At 48.3% G+C, this 20,959-nt stretch overlaps 1 long non-coding RNA gene across 2 annotated transcripts in view; it reads left to right on the top strand.

Annotated features, from left to right (window-relative positions):
• The window catches only part of LOC146863993 (uncharacterized), a 461,517-nt gene extending 441,136 nt beyond the window's left edge, over positions 1-20,381 (top strand). Inside the window, exons 4-6 of one of the 2 annotated variants that reach the window (XR_014969884.1) lie at positions 6,723-6,821; positions 10,655-10,755; positions 16,880-20,381. This is a non-coding gene — a long non-coding RNA (uncharacterized LOC146863993). Of the gene's footprint in view, positions 1-6,722; positions 6,822-10,651; positions 10,756-16,879 lie in introns of both variants that reach the window. The other variant, XR_014969876.1, reaches the window with a different exon arrangement.
• The last annotated feature ends 578 nt before the right edge of the window (positions 20,382-20,959 follow it).

The raw sequence follows: 20,959 nt of genomic DNA, 5'->3' as shown, positions 1-20,959 counted from the left end.
GGTGAATATCCATTCTTTATGCTGGTATATCTTGGGACCAAGAACTTCTTGGCAGGTTGATGTCACTGTTTCTTTGATCTTCTCTCAATGGCTTTCTACTGGGTCTCTGACGTCCTCTAGTTCTTGCAGGACTTGAAACTTGTTACTGAGGTTGACTGATTATTCAATTTGTTTCTGTGCGCCTTTGAGTAGGGTGGTGTTATTTTGTTGGTGTGGTTTGTCAGTTCCATCCATGCTTTCTTCAGTTTTAGCTTTAGCCTGTTTTGGAAGGTGGATTATAAGTAGGGGTATGTATGCACCTACCACCAGCAATAAGGCCACCAATGGAATATAAGGTCCAGACAAGATCTCAATATGTTATTCCTTTGCTCAACACTTAGTGGCTGACAACAAGCAAGCAGGCTTAACATAGGAGACAGGTGTGTGAAGCATTTACAGATTCCAATACATTCAATAAGTAAGACACCACGCACAATAAAAAACCACAACCAATTTATAAAAATAGAAAATATTTGTATGATTAAAATGGCACCAAAACCACCAAAATCCAATATAGGGGATAGGACTAATGTATTTTTAAAGAATAAACACTTTCTAATGCTTAAAAAAACTAGAGCGCCAACTTGGAACATCTGGTCGCGCTTGACTGGGAGAAAGTCAAAGTTTAAGGCTGACTTTGATGGAGCCCTGGTGGGGTACACTAAGCGGGAGGCCCCTCTAAAAATGTTACCTTCGCACTTTTCTGGAGGATTTTCTCTCGTCGTCAGGCAGGGTTCTTGTTCAGGTCAGGTTTCGGGGCAATGACGGTGACTTGGCTCAGCGCGAGGCCTCAGTGAAATCCTGAAAGTCTTGAGCTCTGGAGCGTTCAGTTGGAGGAACCTGAAATCCAGGCCAGGTCGCAGTTCAACATCAGCGGCCTGACTCTCATCTATGGATAGGTCACCTAATGGAGCTTTTTCCAAACTTCTCCAAATTTGTGGAACTTCTTCCTGAAGTTCATCTTGAGGGTTCAAAGTGTCCAAAACACAAATCCAAGGGTCTCAACGCTCTAAGATGGTCCTTGGAAATTTGTAACTACATTCCCACAATGCTCCTGGCCAAACCCTTAAAAGTCCACTGAATGCACTCAGGGCTGGGGACTTCTCGGGGAAGATGGTGCCGGTGAGCTCTGTTAAACTGTTTCTTTCAGGGAGTCCACTCCTTAATCCTTTTTGCAGCAAGGCAAAGTCCTCAGCACTGTACTTCCAAGTGTGCAGCAGGAACAGTCCTTCAAAGTGTAATCCTTTGGGGTGCAGACCATGGTTTCAGCAGGGCAGTTCTTCTTCTCCTTGTGGTTTCAGGCAGATCTGAGTTGCATTTCAGCTCTTGCATATTTCTCCATGTTCTGGGGAGACAAGTAGGGGGGCACCCCTGACCAATGGGGTACAGGTTGCCACCCAGAACCATGACAGCATCCTCCAAAGTGTGGCATATTCTAGTCCCACAAAGCACTGCACTTTAAAAATCAGGATGGAGAATGTATTTCCTTGGGAATAAGCAATGGCTAAGCCAACCATCTGATGTGGCTTATTTCCCTTAACAGTCCCTTTCCAAACTGCCTGCAAATTCCATTCCCGGTGCTCCCATCTGGCTGGGGGACACAGGAACGCAGGGGGGGGCTAGGCCTGGCCGTTATTCCTTACATTCCTGCTCTATATGAACCCTAGTTTATTTTCCCAGCCCCCTTCCTTGCTTGTTCTCTGCAGCTGCAGATCTCCCCTACCAGAAAACCTCTGTCTCTATGCAGGCTACTTATCACCTCATCAAAGCAGTTTGGCGAAGCCTGTTAAGCGCTGGCCAATCAGGAGAGGGTGTTAGAAAGCTGTATTTTGGCTCACAGAAAAGAACGTTCGAAAACTTCTGTTCTGCTTTAGTTATGATACATTCAACAGTGGCAAGTTGTTGGATTTATCATCACCAATGTTGTAAGTCCGTGAAATATTATTTTGGCTCTCTCCTGCCAATAGTTACACTGTGTTACAGTATGCCCATGTTAACCTATGGAGCTAAAATACTACAGTAGTTTGGTTGGTAGTTTGTGCCTCATCAGGGCATATAAAACATCATTTAAAATGTCCCTGCTTATTTTGTACATGTACCCTACCCCGGGACACCTAGGGTAGACCTTAGAGGATACTTATATGTAAAAATAAGATAGTTTAATACTTTGCAAGTACCTTTAAATCCAAAATCGAATTTGCAAGTAATTTAAATTTAAAATCAGCTTGCACAGCAGGGCGGACTTTTAAAATGACAGCAGGCAACACAGCAATGCACACTTAAGTGCCTCAAAGCTGCTGGGCCACTTAACCTAAATGCTGTAGCATATACTAGGGATTTACACGTAGGTTGTCAGTGCCAATTGTAATTACACCTAATTACCATATACCTTTTTAATCAGAGCACTGGCCCTGGGCCTGGTTAGCAGAGCCCAGGTCGCAGTCAGGGTCAGTTACCATCAATACCAGTTTAAAAATGGGGGTGATCAGGGCAAAAAGGGTGACTGGCCATGACAAGGTGATGGTCTGCTCTCCCCTAACTCTTACATACTGCAGGGATCCTAAGAACTTCTTGGCAATGCAGACATGGTCAACCTGATTCTCTGTTGAATGGTCTGGTGACACCCATGTTGCCTTGTGTATTCTTTTGTGCGGGTATACACTACCAGCTATCACCAGACTGTTCGTTGCACAGAGATCTTTGAGCCTTCCACTATTCTCGTTCATGTCGCCAAAGCTATGACTGCCCATGACTTCTTCATACCCATTGTTGTCGCTTTTAATCTTAGCGTTGCGGTCCGCCATCAGTAGGATGATGTCTCTGTCAAGGCATTTCACCAGGATAGACTGGAGTTTGTTGTAAAACTGTTCTTTTTCCTCTTCTTTGCTGCCATTTGTAGGTGCATAGCACTGGATAACATTCTTGTTGATCCTCTTTTTCTTTGTGCCTTTATGTGGAAGGTTGCTGTGATGATTTTGGGACCATGGAGTTCCCATTCAATCAGAACTCTCTTGGCTGCTGGCAATGGCATCAGTGCTACTTCCTGAGTATGTGAGGTGTTCTCTTACTCATGTCCTGAATACAACAGCATTCCTCTCGTAGCCAGTCTTTTCTGTCCGGGCTGTGCCCATCTGGTCTCGAAGATGCCAAGCAAGGCAAGATTTTATTTTTTCATCTCCACTGCAACTTGGGCTGGCTTGCCTATCTTACACATGGTCCTCACGTTCAATGTCCTGAGAGTGATGGTCTTGGTCAAAAGCAGATAGATCCATTTTGTGTCTTCCAGAGATCGCTGGCTTTCACCATAAGGTGTCATAGCTCTCCATGAGGAAGAATCCTCTCTCCTCAATTTGGGATTTCTTTTGATTGGCGTTTCTGTGGGTAGGATTCCTTTTACATGGTGGGGTAGCTAGCCCCATGCATAACCCTCCTCCTTTTGGAGCTGGGCTAGGGACCAGCCTTGGTGGAGTTACAGTGAAGTATCCTTTTCTACAACAGACATGTCCCTATCCTCTCATGGCAGCAGCCCAGCAGCATTTTAGAAGAACTGGTTACCCAGACTTGGTCCGAGTCTGGCAGGAGAACAGCAGCCATGTCTCCAATCTTGGACTCATTTGTCCAAACAGTAATGGCATAAAGTTCCATTCCTGGTTAATGAGAATTTCTCGATCCTCTTACTGTTTAACACAAGATCTGACCAATCAGCGTATTCAAATTCTAGGGTGTGCCTCCAATCATAGATTACATGGCCACTGCATGATGAGCTCATGCCAGTGCCATGGTCAGGAGTTGCTCTTGGGCTGGTTGCTGATGGTCCAGGTGAAATGGGTATTCATTGCTACAAAGCAGGCCACATCTTTTGGAGATGAAGCTTAGTCATGAGATGGAGAGGAGCACTTCTTCATCTTTCAAAGAGGGAATCCTAATTCCTTTAACCACTGGACCGCTGTGGGTCCAATTCACAAAAGTAAAGTTAAACCAAAAGTTGACGTTTAGACTAAACGTCTAACTTTACTAATTTTTGGTGTTCACAAAAGGACTTATGAGTAGTATATTTATGACTGCAGAGGTTCTGCAAATTATGGCAGATGTTCCTCATTCTGGGAGGAGGTTCTGCCGTTGGCATGGAGTTTCGCACTCCGGGCAAAATCTCCACACTCGGGTCAGAGTAAGTGTAATTTCATACACCTGCAGACAAAATAACGCCACCTGCAACCCCTGCACCACAAACCTCATAATAGCAGCTCACCTTCAAGGCCCTGGGTTTTCCACACCCACACTTCACCTGCCTGCTCTGTGCCTTGCCTTGCCATCAGCGTGCTAAATGGGAGGAGGAAGAAGAACTTTACTGAGGAGGAGACCCAGTTTATTGTTAGTTTTGTGGTAAGGAACTTAAAAAAGCTGCATGATCTTCCTCCCTACGTCTCCGGTGCAACATAGAAGGCAGCCCTATGGCAGCAGTTGGCTACTTCAGTCATTGCATTGGAGGAGGATGTACGGTTCATCACAGACATCAAAAAGAAGTGGCAGGTGAAGGAGAGGTTTACCAGGAAAGAGGTGGTCCCTGGGGGACAAAATGGACCAAGTCTCCATCTCACCCCACTTGAGAAGGACATCCTCTCCACCATGCATCCCCATCTGCTTCAGGCTGCCGGTGAATGATGACCTTAATGTGGTTCCAGGTAATATGTGATGATTTAAACAATGACTTAATTTGATAAATGTGTACTATAAACTGCAAATGTGACTATGAAAGTAACTTCAGGCTTGTGCAAATTTTCATGGTGATTTAGACTATTATGTGTCTCATTTTGTCTATCGCACTACAAGTCCCAGAATGTGATGGAAATATTAACTTCCAATGTCCTATTCACACAGGGGTAGCCAACACAGATTGGAGGTAGGGGAATGGGAGGGGGGAGGGACGTAGGGGATGCAGGTATTAAAGAACAAAATAAAAAATGTACCTTCTCACCGATTCCTCACCACGTACCTCCTCCGTAGTCCTCCCACGCTGGCCTAAACAGGAAGCACACCTAGGCTCCCAGTCATCCAATCACAACGCTGCCTTAGAAGCATTGTGATTAGTCTAAGCGCAGTGTTTCGGCACTCAGACGCTTACTGAGAGCCTGGGATTGTTCTCCACACAAGCTTCCCCTTAAGTTTCCCCTTAATATCACTGCCAAAAAGCAGTGGGGGGATGCTTCTCCACCTTAGCGGAGGAACCACCACTGTATTCACAAACAATGGTCCATCACTGCTGGTGGTTTCATTTTGCGCTGGTGTATGGCACATGAAAATGTGCATGAATTAGTAACTATCACAGTTATCTTGAAAATGTAATTGAGTAAATATGTGAAAAGTTGTACATAATCCTTTGTTGATATTGTCTGTTGACTACTTTTTTTCCCCACATACAGCCAGAGTAGATTCACCCACTGGAGCAGAGGTCACTGCACTTGCAGGGAGGCACCGTCATGGAGAAAATCATGTTAAGTCTGGGCGGTGAACTCCGCTCCGTTCGTGGAGTTTTCTGCACTCTGCGTTACGCGGAGCTCACGGAATTCCGAAAAACTCCGCTTCACATAGCGGAGCAGAGATTTTCCTCACTCCCGTTCATCCACGTCAAGTTGGTGAGCTCGAGTGAGGAAAATCCACCTGCCGGCGAGATTTTTTCTCGTTCGTGATCGTCAACATCAAGTTGGCGATCGCAAGCATGGAAAATCAACCTCCGGTCGAGATTTCTCAATGCGGGCGGTCAGATTTTTCATTGTGAGTGGTCGGGTATGCTCGTGACTGCTTGCATTGAGAAACTGTCCTTTCGCGTCCTAAAACTGCTGCTCGAGTAAAAATCTACTCGAGCGGCAGAAAAGAAACAGGGCCCGCTTGTGCTGTGCATGGTGCCATTTGCGATGATTGCACAGTGCAGACAAGCATCTGGCACTGAATAATCATTGTGAACAGCATTTATCTAATGAACTCCGCCGCTTGCGGAGCTTTGCATAGTCCGGCTGAGTTTTTTTCCCACTTCCGGATTTCTGCGTAGCCGAACTCCACCCAGGCTTAGTTATACCAACATCACAAACTGGTATGTAAATATGGCCAGACGAAGGTACCATTCACTACAATGTGATCAGAACACCCATAGATATTTTACATGGAATCCATCAATAGTCTCACACGTGTGAACTGAATTAGGATATGTTGTTCATAACCTGTGTCAACTAGAATATAAATTAAAAACACTCATATCATTTTAGGTCATGTGACGTTGGCAAAACCCCTACTACAGCGATCTCTGCTCCATGTACGGGTGTGAAATATGGTCAGGCACCACTCACTTTGCTGATGTTGTACCATGATAAGTACACTTAAATATTACTTGATTGACGGCTCATAGGCTTTATTATTGGATGATATGTTAGCAGCATGTGCTGTTGTCATTTATTTCCATATGCTCAGATATCGCTCCTAAGAGTATACTACTACATAACATGTTGGCTGATGAAAGGATGACTCTACATTAAATTGAAATAATACAGCATGTACTAAATTGCTTATATTGTCTCACCTAAGGAGGATTAGCCCCAACTGTGTAGAAAGTGTATACATATAACATATACATGTAAAATGATTCTCATCATTCTTTGTATTGAAATATGGATATGTGTGGTACATTACAGCTGCTGTCATGAGTTCCTCAGTGATCCAAAGTACCTTATCCAGGGAATCGGGAGACATTCTGGCAGCAGCAGTCAGACCCACTACCATCCATCCATCAGGTGAGAGTGCCTTATAGTGTTGTAATCTAGTAATTCCCAAATAGTGCCCAGTAACCAAATGGTTTTGAAAGGAAATTAGCAGATGTTATGTTATGTTATGTTATGTTATTTATTCTTTTGTATAGCGCACGGCTATTCAAAAAGAGTGTCCCGGCGCTTTTTTTGGAAAAGGAGGGCTGCAACACAATAACATAACGCCGTTAAAAAAAAGGACAGAATGCCAGACAAATACATGCAGAAAAAACAGGCTACTGGGTAAACAGCCAGGTTTTAAGGCCTTTTCTAAAAACTAGTAGGCTGGTAGCTCCCCGCAGAGTAAACGGCAGAGAGTTCCACAACTGTGGCGCCAGTAGTCCAAAAGAGCGGCCTCCCAGGCGAGCTCTCTTCACACGCGGAACAACCGCCAAAAACAGGGATTCCGACCTCAAAGACCGGGTCGGCTGATAGAAGACCAGTCTCTTTTGAAGATACTTTGCTCCCACCGCGTGGAGAGCTTTGTAGGCCAGAGTCAGAGCCTAGAAGGCGATCCGTTTCCGGATAGGGAGCCAATGCAAGGTTTTCAACAGGCCCGATGCACTGGCCCGTCTATTTAATCCAAAGATTGCTCTCGCAGCAGCGTTCTGCACCACTTGGAGCCGCTGCAGCAAATACTCTGGCAGGCCCAGGTAAAGAATGTTAGAATAATCCAACCTGGACCCGATCAGAGCCTGCACTGTCAGTTTCCTATGCTCCTCAGACAGCAGGGGAAGGAACCTCCGCAGCATCCTAAGGATGCCGAAGCAGGTGCCCGACACCCCGAGGATCTGGGATTTCAATGTTAGCCCCTTATCCATCTTGACCCCCAGATTCTTGGCGACTTGGGAGGAGCAAGACGGAGGAAACATATTAATCGGCCACCAGGCCTGCCAGTCTGGCTCTGTGTCGCAGCCAAAGAAGAGTACCTCAGACTTATCGGAATTGCACTTGAGGCTGTTCAGTTGGAACCATTGGAAAACAGCCCCAAGGCAATCCCGGATACTCTCCCCGTCAAAGTCTTCTCCTCTCTTACACGAGAAGAGGAGCTGGGTGTCGTCAGCGTAGGATACGATCTGGGCCCCATACGACTCCGCCAATGCCGCCAACGGGGTCATGAAGATGTTGAATAGGGTCGGGCTCAAGATAGAGCCCTGTGGGACCCCGACTCCCAGAGGCGGCATCACGGCAGAATCTGGCGAGGCCCAGACCGTTTGCCGGCGGCCGGCTAGAAAGGAGGAAAACCAGCCGAGCACCGTCCCCCGCAGACCTATCTCAAAGAGTCTTGCGAGAAGGCCATCATGGGGGACGGTGTCGAACGCCGCCGACAAGTCCAACATCCCCAGCATGGCTTTGCCCCCAGAGTCCAGAACCCCTTTAATGGTTTCCGAGACCTCAAGGAGCGCAGTCTCTGTGCTGAGATGGGGACGAAAACCCGACTGGGTGGCGTGCAAGATCTCGTTGGTCTCAAGAAAATTGGAAAGCACAACCTGAACGTGCTTTTCCACGATCTTCGTGAGAGCCGGCAGCAGAGAGATGGGCCTATAATTGACCGGGGCCTTCGTGTCTAGGCCTGGCTTTTTGAGCAATGGAATCACCATCGCCTGCTTCCAGGCGTGCGGGACCACTCCCTGACTCAGCGAAAGATTCAACAGCGGGTTTGCCAGTGGATTGATCACCTCCGCAACTTTCGCTAAAAATTTAGCAGGGCATGGGTCGAGGGGCGAGCCCGATTTGAGATTGCCCATTAGCGCTAAAGAGTCAGGGGCAGAGAGCGAAGGAAACACACTCAGCGTCACACCAGGCCAAGCCCGCGGGGATAAAATGGCCTCAGGATTAGTCTGGCCCGTGGGCCCAGGCGATGGAAAAGAATCCTGTATGCGTTGGATCTTGCTCGTAAAGAAATCAGCAAGGTCCGAAGCCCAGGTACCAGACGGTTTTTCGTCCGAGGTGTTAGACCATGGGGAAATAAATTCTCTCACAATGGAGAAAATCTCCTTGCAGGAGTTAGAAGCAGCTTCTATTCTCCTAGCTAGATATGCTTTTTTTCCAGGCGAATGTCCCGTGATAGGCCTTGACCACCGTTTTATAGGTCAGCTTGGCTACAGTATCATATTGTGCCCGCCAAGCTCTCTCGGCCACCTTACACTGCTGCCGCGTAGCCGACAGTGCTGCGGTAAACCAAGGCGCAGAGACCCGTTTCGGTGTCAGGCGGGGTGTCAGTTCCGGGGCAAGATCATTCAGCCTGTCTAGGAGCCAAGCTTGCAGGGTCTCCAAGTCCCTATCCAGATCGCCAGAGAGGGAACATGGGTGATCCACAGCAGCCTGGACCAGCATCTCTGGGGTCACACGATGATATGCCCTATGGACACGACCCTGTTGCTGTGCCAAGGCAGCCACCGGTTTAACTGTGCCTTTGATCGTAAATTTGGCAAGTAAGTGGTCTGACCATAGTACTGGTATAATCTCAATCACCTCGAGAGGGGAAGACGAGAATACCTGGTCAAGAGTGTGCCCCTTCTCGTGCGTAGGCTCCTGCAAATGAGGAATCAGTCCCAGCGGGGCCATAGCCTCAGAAAGTTTGATGGCAGCAGGGTCAGACGGATCATCCATCCGAAAGTTAAAATCCCCTGCCACGATGCAATGTTCCGCTTTCAGGGCCAGCCCCAACAACACGGAGTCCAGATCTTCAAAGAACGTACCGGGTGAACCAGGTGGTCTATACACGAGTAATCCCTTAACAGATTGATGTGGAGACAAAGTGATAGAAAAAGCGAGGGTCTCCGAGCCTCGGATGTCCATCACTGGCAGGATCGCACAGGGCGTGCCTTTCTTGACCACCAATGCCACTCCACCACCCCTTCCCTTAGCTCTATCCTTCCTGAAGATGTTATAATCAGGCGGGATTGCCGTAGAGACATCTGGGTTGGAAAATTCACCCCACCACGTCTCAGTAAGCATAAGACATAGTGGCTTCACTGTATCTAGAAGCTCAAATATGTCTTGCGCATGTTTACACGCCGACCTGGTGTTTAATAGCATGCAGCGATAACCCACACTGAGGGTGTTATTGTTGGGACGTGATAACTGAGAGCGGTTAGGGCACCAGCCACAGCCAGGGCAGCAGAGTTTCTCGCGATGGCGTCCGGGAAAGACAGTGCGACAGCCTGTGACCAGGGTGTCAAAAGAGCGAAGTTCCCCAGGGGAATAATGCAGCACTGGTGTCCCAGGGGGACACATCCCTGGTGTTTAGAACCCTACCCGCCGCTCCGATCGCCTCCGGGACGCTGACGGGCAGGACTCTGGCTTGACTCCGGCGCGAGTCCGGCGCTACCGCTGCGCGTCACCGCTGCGCCCAGAAAGCGAGCATTAAGTAGGGCTCACCTGTGGTCCTAGTGAGCGCTAGAGCGCTCAAACAAGTGGCACACTCGCTACTCGCCACCCCCAAGATGGCGACCAGGCGCCAAACACGAAGGCAAGAGGAAAGATGAAACAGATCCGCAAAAAGCGCGGTGGGGGGCCCAATTTAAGGTGCAAGTATGTGGGCACACAAAGATTGACTTAAAAGCAGGGGAAAATACAATTTTGAGCAAACGAAATACAAAAACGGTATTTTTAAAATATAAGCAGCGCTGTAGATTATAATTCCAGCAGCATAGCGCGCGTGCGTGCTATTACCTTCTCCAAGCTTCTTTTTTTAAGCATCTGATGTTGGTGAGTGATATATTCCCAACATAATCAGTGATGTCTGTGTTAATTTTGCATGTTCACTTATCATTCATGCTAAACATTAATTAAGGTGTCTCTTCCTTCTGAAGCAGCTTGATTGAGGACCATGTCTTCTGCCACACAATCAAGGAGCCAGGTTCAGCTGCTGATATCATGGGGATCTCAATACCACACAGAGATGTGGCTGGAGCTGGTGAGTTTGATTTTGCATTGCACATCTGCATTGAGCACCTCAATGCTACAGTGTGAGCTGTCACATGTAGCTTTTCACAAACCAGATCACATATGGAACTTCAGATAGATACTAGGAAAAGTAGTTTTTAGGTCTCGCTGAGCCCAGCGCTTGCGCTGGCTCGGAGAGACATTTTGTAATGGATTTTTCAAAGTGCTACCGCTGGAATAGAGCTACAGTGCACGAGGCGTGCACGCGCGCAAAGCAGCCATATGGCTTTACGTAGCTCTCCCTCATAGCCTCCTCTCCGCCCCCTTCCCTGCTGCTATTTCACACCAGTTGCACAGAACTCCTGCTTCTCCCCCCCACCTCCCTCCCATCGCGTCTCGCGGCTGCTCGCGCAGTCTATGCTTGTTTTTTATTTCGCGGCCGCGCGGTGTTCCTGTTACAGCCGCGCGGCCAATGCTTGTTTTTTTTGCCGATCTTCCTCTGCAGTATTTGAGTCTTTCCTCTTGGCCTGCTGAGTTAAGTGCGGGCAGGAAGCATGCTCTTGGCTTGTGTCACTCCCAACAGCTGTAGGTTTTATTGTAGTTTTAAGTTTCACGTTCCTGTGGTCGCATTCAAGTGTAAGAATTTCAAGAATCCGCCTCTTCTCGTTACCCCTTGAACAGTTACGAATGCTTGTGTCTTGATTCTGGGGTGAAAACCGTCAGAATAGGGATTACGTGATGCGTTTGGGATCGGTGTTTGCTGTAAGGACTGTTCCATGTTGATTTTATTCCCTATCCTCTATTAAATGCGTGAAATATTTAATGCAATAATTGGACTTTTTAATAATCGTGCAGTTGAAAGTATTTGTCTCTCCCTAGTAGCCAGCGCCGATAAAACACGCCCTCAAGTTGCTAGAGTTGGTTTCCCAGGCTTCCCAAAAAGGATTTGTGGATATACATTAATGTGCAAGTGTTTAATTTTACCCCTTTGGCTCGCTCATGCTTTGTGGGAATGCCACGCTACACTGTGATTTGCCAAGAACTCCAGTGCATGACACAAAGCCCTTGCCTTTCGCAGGTGTAGAGAGCCACTTGGCCTCTACAAAACAATGTATACATCCACACATGCATCCTCCACCCCTCGAGGCGGGCTCGCCTCGAGGGTATAAATAAAGTAACGGAAGACCGCTCGTGGTCTTTCCGGTTAACCACTCATCCGACTCACCGTGCACGTTTACACGGGAAGGCCTGAAGGTGGACCCAAAGAAGGCGATCGCCCTGAGGTCGGCGAGCATACCCAAATCACCAACCGAGGTGAGGAGCTTCCTCTGGATGGCGACATACTGTGGGAGGTTCATCCCAAACCTAGCTGCGTTGTCAGAACCCCTCCGTGTCCTCACGAGGAGCGATCAGCCCTGGCTATGGACAGTAGAAGCTAATACGGCATTCGTGAGGATCAAGGCGGCTCTGCAAGACAAGACGGTCATGGCATATTTCCGCCCAGGGAGGCCGACTGAGCTTGTTGTGGACGTCAGTCCGGTGGGTCTCGGGGCAGTGTTGCTCCAAGAGCATGAGAAAGGCACGTGGAAGCCAGTCGCATACGCCAGTCGGGCGCTGTCAGACACAGAAACGCGGTATGCACAGATCGAAAGGGAGGCTCTAGCGATCAAGTGGGCCTGCCAACACTTTCATTTGTATTTGTTCGGACAGGATTTTAATGTGATCACAGACCACAAACCGCTAGTCCCACTATTTGGAGGCACCACACGGCTGGCTCCGCCCCGGATTGAACTGTGGGCAGTCCAACTGCAACAATACCGGTTCACGGTCATCTTCCGTCCAGGAGCGCACAACTCTGCTGATTACCTGTCCCGACACCCCGAAGACCTTCCCCCAGCGGGCGTCCCTGCAGACGTTCAATACTCCGAAGCCTACGTGAAAATGATCGGCTGAGACGCATGCCCTGATGCAATGACCTTGGAGGAGGTTGCCCATGCCACGGACCAGGACGAAACGTTGACTAAAGTCAAAGAGGCCCTGGCGTCCCACAATTGGAAGAGGTTTCTGGAAGGCAACCAGGCGCTCACAGGGGAAGAGAAGCACGCCCAGCAGCAACTGTGGCAAGTCCGCCATGAGCTGAGCGTTGGGGAATGTGACACGGTGCTACGAGGACATCTGCTTGTCGTCCCGAGAATACTACAGGAGCGGTGCTTACGCCTGGCACACGAAGGCCATCAGGGGATGGCGAAGACCAAAGCACGCCTCAGGAACAAGGTTTGGTTCCCAGCCATGGACGCAAAGGCTGAGGAACTGGTACGGAGGTGCCGAGCGTGCACGATCACTGGAGGGGATCCACCGTCAACACCGGTCATCACGGAAGAGCCGTGTCCTCACCCGTGGTACAATGTGAGCGTAGACTTCGGCAGCTTCCCGGATGGGAGACAGATGTTGGTAATGGTGGACGCGTACACGAAGTTCCCGGTGGTGGAAGTTGTGGAGTCCACGTCGTTTCAACACATCCGGAAGGCTCTAGAGAGGACCTTCGCCATGTTGGGAAACCCGAAGGTAATTCGATCGGACAATGGGCCACCCTTCCAAGGCCAGGAGTTTAGAGAATACTTGGCAAAGCGGGCAATCCGGCACAGGCGGATAACCCCCTTGTGGCCGCAGGCGAACGGGGATGTCGAGAGGCTGATGCGCACGCTGAACAGAGCCCTTCGCATCGCCGTCGAGCAGGGACAGGACGCGGAAGCTGCACTGATCAAGTTCCTTGACGCATATCGACACACCCCGCACTGCACAACGAAGTGTGCCCCAGCCCATCTCCTGTTTAAGGAAGCCCCGCGAGATGGAATACCGACGGACCCGTCCTGGAGTCCACCGACACGGGATGATGACGCGGTGCAAGGGAGAAGGGAGTTAACGAACAACAAAGCCAGCGAACACCGTAGGGCCCGCGAACATCACATAGTGGTTGGAGACAAGGTCATAGTGAAAGACCGCCACCCGGGATGGAAGTTCCGGACGCCTTTTGAACCAGAAGTGTGGACGGTGCTATCAACGAAAGGAACAATGATAACTGCCAGTAGAGGCGATGTGAGGGTGACAAGAAACGCATCGTACTTCAAGAAAGTCGAAGGAGAACTGGCTGCTGAACAATCAAGTGAAGAAGCAGGAGAGGAGCAGGATGGTTTCCCGGAGCGAGCGGCCACCCCGGAGAGAGCGTCTCAACAGCGGAGGGGAGACATTTCACCAGGAGTCTCAGAACAAGCTACAACCAACCAGCAAGAGAATCAGACTCGAGGAGAAGAGGCTGGCCCCCGTGGGCGAGGCGAGAGAGAAGTGTCCAGCAGGGGAGTGGGGTCCAGGCTGCGAAGTAACCCAGCTCCCAGCCAGAGACTCAGAGACTGTGTATGTCCCTCACCGTGAAAAAGACTCTCAAATGGGTGGCACTGTCTAAAATGTTGGAGGGATGTAGAGAGCCACTCGGCCTCTACAAAACAATGTATACATCCACACATGCATCCTCCACCCCTCGAGGCGGGCTCGCCTCGAGGGTATAAATAAAGTAACGGAAGACCGCTCGTGGTCTTTCCGGTTAACCACTCATCCGACTCACCGTGTCTTATTACTGACGAAGTGTCCGCGAGTACGTGGCCTCCACAGGGCCACCACAGCAGGGATCCTGCCCTTTTAACATATTACTTCCAGTTTACTCTTTCATTGCGAGGGTGAGGTTTGGATGCCAAGTGCATGCACTGAGCGCTTTAAAGCTGGAACGTGCCCCTCCTCCACGCGCACACGCTAATGGAATCCCGGTCAGATCAATCCTCTCTGCGTGTTAAGGGCTCGCGAGGGGACGCCGGAAATGACGGCCAGTGTCAGACCCCATTGAGCAGGTTTGGGTGAAAGGTGGGGCTTGGCGGGCTGAAAGTAGCAACAGGCCCCCCCCTATCTGTGGTGGTTGGAGCAGTTTTCCACTCTTGACCCGGGGCCCGTCCTACTCTGGCTCTGCAAACTGGGCCAAGGACACACAAGCCCTTTGCAGCCTGACTCTCATGGTAGGGTGGGGGAAGCAGTCAAAGGCTACTCGGGTATCAAGAGCTCAGCAGTCCTCGATAAACAGGCGCAATAACTACAACGTCCAGCCCAATGCTTGTATCTTTTACGAAAGAATGCACTTTCTGCCACAAAGCAGAACTAAATACTTACACAGTCCTTTTTGGGAATACAGTGTTACCCCTGATTACGATTTCCACCCCCCCCCCCCGTGGACGTTCCATGCCTCCTCTACTCAATTGAATGCGTATTTCCTCTATACCAGCAGTCTCCAACAAAGCCATGAATTATGATCGGGTGCAGACAACTTTCCCCACGGGTTTAATGTTCAGTCAGTCACTTTGATATTTACTCTTGTTGTGTTTGTGGGCAGTCGGTGTCCAGGCCTTGTGTTTGAGTTTATGCAACACAGTTCTGTGTTCCAACAGTAGGCTGGTGCCTGTGTTACCTGCGTGTTTTCATGATGAAGGGTTGGCAGTCGAGCGCAGTCCGCATCTTTAGTGTGCATAACCTCCTTACGAAACGGAAGAATGCAGCTCAGTGAGCTTTGACCTAGAGGTCCAGGGGTTTTGTTGTGCTCCAGGACAGGGTAAATAGTCATCTGTCCACTATGTGGGCACACTATGTGCACAACTCCAGGACTCTGTGCCTGGGAGGACAGGTCTCGGCCTCTGCACATACATTAGATTAGCCAGATTCACAATCAGTCTGCACTTGCGGCAAAGGAACACGATAATTCACCATGCACGGGCATTCCCACGCCAAGCACACATGACTGTAATGTTACCAAAATGTCAGTTCAGTGGCTGCGGTGGGGCCTCTGGACATGGCTACAAATACCATTGGTTGTGGCACAAGAAATACGTTTCTGTGGAAGCCTGTTTTTGCAGCTCCTCGGTTATGAAATCCAAGGAAGCCGTCCCTTTCTACACTCGCATTGCTTCTCACACTGCTGCCCAACCTCCTCCTGCGTTGTGGTTTGTTCGGTCCACCGCTGCCCCTACCTCGCTGTCACTTGCATAGTCCACCACCCAACCCCACTGCTTCATTGCTTGCCTCCCCCTATCCCGCCAGAGGAAAAGTCCCCAAAAGTCGGTTTTCAATACGCTACAATGTTGAAGATGGCACTGCTGTCCCTGCTCTGCATGGCCACTTTGGCAATGTCTTTATGCAGCACCAACACAGTAAACTTCAGCTTGGACGTAAAATATATATATATTCTTTTGTATAGGCAGCGAATAATCCCATACTATGAAAACAGATATCTGCCCCTCACGGTCAGTGCTGGCCAAGTCATGGCACTTTTCTTTTCTTCTAACATTTTGCCATGCTGCACACCAGCCACACTGCTGTACAACATGGCTAAAAGAAATTGACAAAGTCAAAAGCTCTCCTGTAGGAAAGACCTATTGGCTTTGTCAGTGTTTATCAGGTCTGGGATTTACCAAGACCTTTTGATTTTAATACAATTATATATATAATATACTTGCCTATAGCGGCTTTTAGTCAGCCCTCATCATCGATTGGTCTTTTATTGTCAGTCACATGTTTCTTGTGCCCACTACAGCTTACAGCATAAAGCAATGGGTTGGCCCTCTTCAACCACTGGCTAACTTCACTGTCAGTGATGACAGTCTGCGCTTTCATAAGGAGCACATCTGCAAACAAAGTTGCTCACTTCAGTGCCAGCGAGTACTACGAAATGTGCACTTTCTGAGACCCAAAAATATGTTTGCTTGCTTGCTCCCACAATCCACGGTAAAACAAAACAAGCATTGCATGCTAAATACACATGAATGTCAAATGACGAAAACACAGCTACCCAAAAACGCAAGCACTAACATTACCACAACAAACATTTGCAGTGTGAAATAGGTCTCGCATTTACGCGAGATTGAGCTATTGACATTGCAAATAACAATGCCTTTTATTTTTGTTTTTTAAAACATAAATAAAAGGGAATTGTCATTTACAATGCCATTAGCTTAAACTCACGTAAATGCGAGACCTATTGCATTGCAAATGCTTGTTACTCTTGTGTTGTAGCAGGATATACTATGGCAAATACTTACCATAATGCAACCTCTTTCTTTCAGGTGCTGACAACGAGTCGCTTGATAAAACTGAACCTACCACCATTGGAGGGCACCGGGCGATCCGAGAAGAGAACTCAATCCTCTTCCAAGCAGCAATGTCAGCAGCCAGCAGTTCTCAAAAAGAGCAGAATGAGGAGGAAGAAGATGAGAAGGTGCTGGTTGTGGAGGAGGACCTGGATTACAAAGAATACATTGTTGGCCCACTGGCCTAAACACTGAAGCATACATCAGGTCCGGACAGCATTGTACCTCCCACTTCACCTCTGAGGATTGCCCATTCCCACCAGTCACCCAAACGGTCACAGCATTCACCTACCTCAACACAATTGTCACCCCCTCATAGCCTACACATCCAAGGTAGAGGTGTTGCTTCTCCTACACACTCCTCCCATCACAGTGCATCCCAAGCCTTCTCTTAAGCATCTGACGGACCTAACATCCATGGTGAGAGGCAGGTATCCCCTAGGCATGAACCTCCTCCCCACAGCCTCCCACATGCCACCCCTCCTTGTGCTGGTGGACCAGATGCTCGGATAAGAGATCGTTCCATTTGGAGGGGGCTGACAGATGCTTATGGTGATCAGTAGAAGGGTGAGTTTTTCCAACAACAGGCCGATGTGAGGCAGGACATTCGTGCCATAGGGGCTACTTTGTCTGACATTTCAGACTCATTACAGGAAATCCTCAGATGATTGACAGGCAGATCCATGTCCTGGACAGGATTGAGAAATCTTGCCAAGACATGTCAAGGAGGCAAAATGACATCATATCAATCTATGGGGAAGAGAGCGCAAAGCACCATGCCTTGGCCATGAAGATGATGGAAGGCATGTTGAAACTGTTTCGAAGTCTTCCTTCACTGTCAACACATGGAGGGGACCCAACACACCTACCTGCACCCCACCCAACCACCTGTACCACTACCTTCACTGGTACTCTACCCTACATACACAGGCACAGGCACATGCCCCTGCACAGTCACACCCCCCTACACAGTCACATCCCCATCTGTATAGGCACATCCCCCCACATACAGGCATGTCCCCTACCTGTACATGTACATCTCAACCACACAGGCACGCCCCCACCTGTACAGGCACATTTCCCACCTGTACAGTCACCCTCTGCCCCAGATCAGGCAGACACAGAAACTGTGCCAGCACCCTCATCCCCTGTAAAGACACAAGCAAGAACTGTAAAGGCCCCCTCTGCCCTTGTACAGGCACAAGCAACAACTGTACAGACACCCCCTGCCCCTGTACAGGCACAAGTAAGAACTGTGCTGGCACACTCTGCCCCTGTACCGGCACAAGCAACAGTTGTACAAGCACCCTCGCCCTCTGTACAGGCACGCGCGCCAACTGTACAGGCAGAGGCACCACACCCACTCACACATCGGAACCAACACAGTAAATGCACTTACTCACAGAGATCCTCACCACCACTGTTGCGAAGTCACAAGAGAGATCCCCCATGATCACTGTAAGATATAAACGCTCACAATAATTGTAAATAAAAGTATATTTTTTACAATTCAATACTTAGTTGAGTAATAGTTGATGATGGTCAATTGGTTACTCAGGTTGTAGGCCATATATGTGACAATAGGTATGTGTAAGACATGTAGATTTGTAGGAACATCTGTGTAACAAGGTATTATGTTGAAAGCATAACTAAACATCTACCGATTTAGACTATTATACTTTGAATCCAGCATATATAATGAAAAACACAAGGCAGAGATGATTTTGAAGAAATAAAAAAAATGTGTATATATATTCAACATCGAAGCAACACTCGTTGGGACTGACTCCGGTCCGAGACTCCAGTCCAGGACGTCCTGAGGGAGATGGAAAGCGGCAGGATGAAGGGCTTGTGGGGCCGATAGTGTGGTGCTTGGGCCAACTGGTGATGCTGACAGGTTTGAGAGTGCCACCCACATGGGAACAAAGGTACTTACCTGGTGCCGGTATCTCTGCCACATCCACCTCCAGGCCTTTGCCAATCAAAGTGAAGCAAGCACTTTTTAAACATCGAACACGGAAAAAACTGTTTGTTTGTAATGGACGTATGCTCAATTCCAAAAAGAAACACGCCGCACTCGCCGGGCCACTTCCAAAATATTTATTGGCAAGGACGCGTTTCGGTGCTTAGCCTTCCTCCATCTTGCGTATGAAAACAACAGCACTATCGTGGCAGTATTTTAAACAGGAAAAGTGAGTTCATTGGATGCAGCCTGTAAAGGGAGAAAGATGACTGTTATATCTCGGACAAATGCCCTTTCACATCCAGCTCATACAGGGATTATAAAGTCCAATGGTACTTTTTGGGAGCACAAAATCTTTGTATTCTCGTCTGCATGACACATATAAATATTATGCCGGTACATAGGCACACTTCCCAAAAGTCCACAGTCTGTATCATCCTGTGCTGGTAAATACTTGCAGTCCCCCCTGTCCAAGCCGCCAGTTTGTTACATATACTAATTATTCTAAATATCTTGTTACGCTGCTTTGATGACTCTTATGGAGGGCCCTTCATCAAACCACAGGGTTTCAGAGAAATTAGTGCGGGAGCCGGTCAAATGTCTGTGTCTCCCCCAGTTTGTATAACTGTCAACGCTCGTCAGCGGTGGTGCCCAGATTATGTTGTGGCGGTACAAACACAATAACATTCCGCTCCACTTTCCCGTTATGTTTCATATAGGTACCCTAATATAGGCCCAGGTAACATCATACCCCTTCACCTACATTACCTCCCCTACATTACACTGTAACAAGCCTTTATAGGATTGAACCTTTTACCTAGTTCTAGTCCTGCATGCAGAAGGAGGGTTTCTCCTAAATAATAGAGTCCTATAACTCCATCAATAGACTCACATAGTATGAATTAATTTTCATAAGCGTTCCTAGAAACTAGGCTGGGACTACACCACCTTCCTCCCCATATCTACGTACACGGTTCATCCCATACGTCATCCTCAAATCCAACAATGGCTGATACAAGCAACAAGGGGCAAAGGAGACCTAGATACTTTTCTGTATAAATATAGCACCTCTTGCTAGTATTAGACAGAGGGAACCGAGACTTCCAGTGCAACACACTGACCAGAGACGCTGAGGCTCCTGCATGCAGACGCTCCAGCTGACAGTGGTCTAAACATCCCTCGCGAGTTGCCCAACTCGAGACCAAGAAGGGCTCCTGCATTCTCACACTTCAGGTAATGGGGTTCGACTAAATCCTAGAGTGATTCTTGCCTTTACACCTACTCACATGCTAGGTACACTTAGGTAAATCTAGATAGGCATCGTAGGAGTACGAGCACTTTTATCATGCATTTTATATTCATGTATTTATTCCTGCTTATTTCAGGATGGTAGAACTGTACTATCCTTTTATATTCACAGTACTGCTAATCATATATCTTTGCTACTGTCTAATGGTTGTTGCAGCTCATATATTTTACACGAAAATAACAATTGTTCAATAAACCCTTATTGAAATGCCCAGACTGTGTATCTTGTGTATCTCTGAGATAAACTAAATGAGCCCGAGTGACTGAGCGAAAAGTAGTACATTGTTTCCATGATCTTGAGGGATCAGGGTTGTCTTGTTCTAAGGTTGCCAGAAACTAATCTCTCCCCGATAAGAAGAGACACTAGTGGCACTGTGAGCTAGCTTAAATGCAAACAGGCTAACATTTCTCGGTGGGGGTGTACGTGACCAGTCTGCCACCAATTCCACAGTTTATGTTATCCAAACGCACAGGTCCTGCATGGGTACTATAGGAACTACACAACATGGCACCACCAATGTTGGTTGGGTACTTATTTAACAGTAGAATCTGAGTAGTTCAGTCATGCTAAATTCTCAGAGACCCCTACTCACAAACACCAGAGACGTGTGGAGTGGGTTGGCACAAACTCCGCCACAGCTGAGAAGGAGAAATATCTTATTTATTGCCTGCTGGTTAATCAATCTTGACAGGACGTAGTGTTCCTAAATTGAGCATAACACCTTATCCTAGTTCCTTTGAACAAACTTCTTTGTTTCAAAAATGACTGAGACTGGGGGCGAAAA

This window comes from Triturus cristatus, chromosome 2_1, assembly GCF_964204655.1.
Source record: "Triturus cristatus chromosome 2_1, aTriCri1.1, whole genome shotgun sequence".
NCBI lineage: Eukaryota > Metazoa > Chordata > Amphibia > Caudata > Salamandridae > Triturus > Triturus cristatus.
The sequence above is the reverse complement of the archived record's forward strand: the minus strand, read 5'-3'. Positions and strand labels throughout refer to the sequence as shown.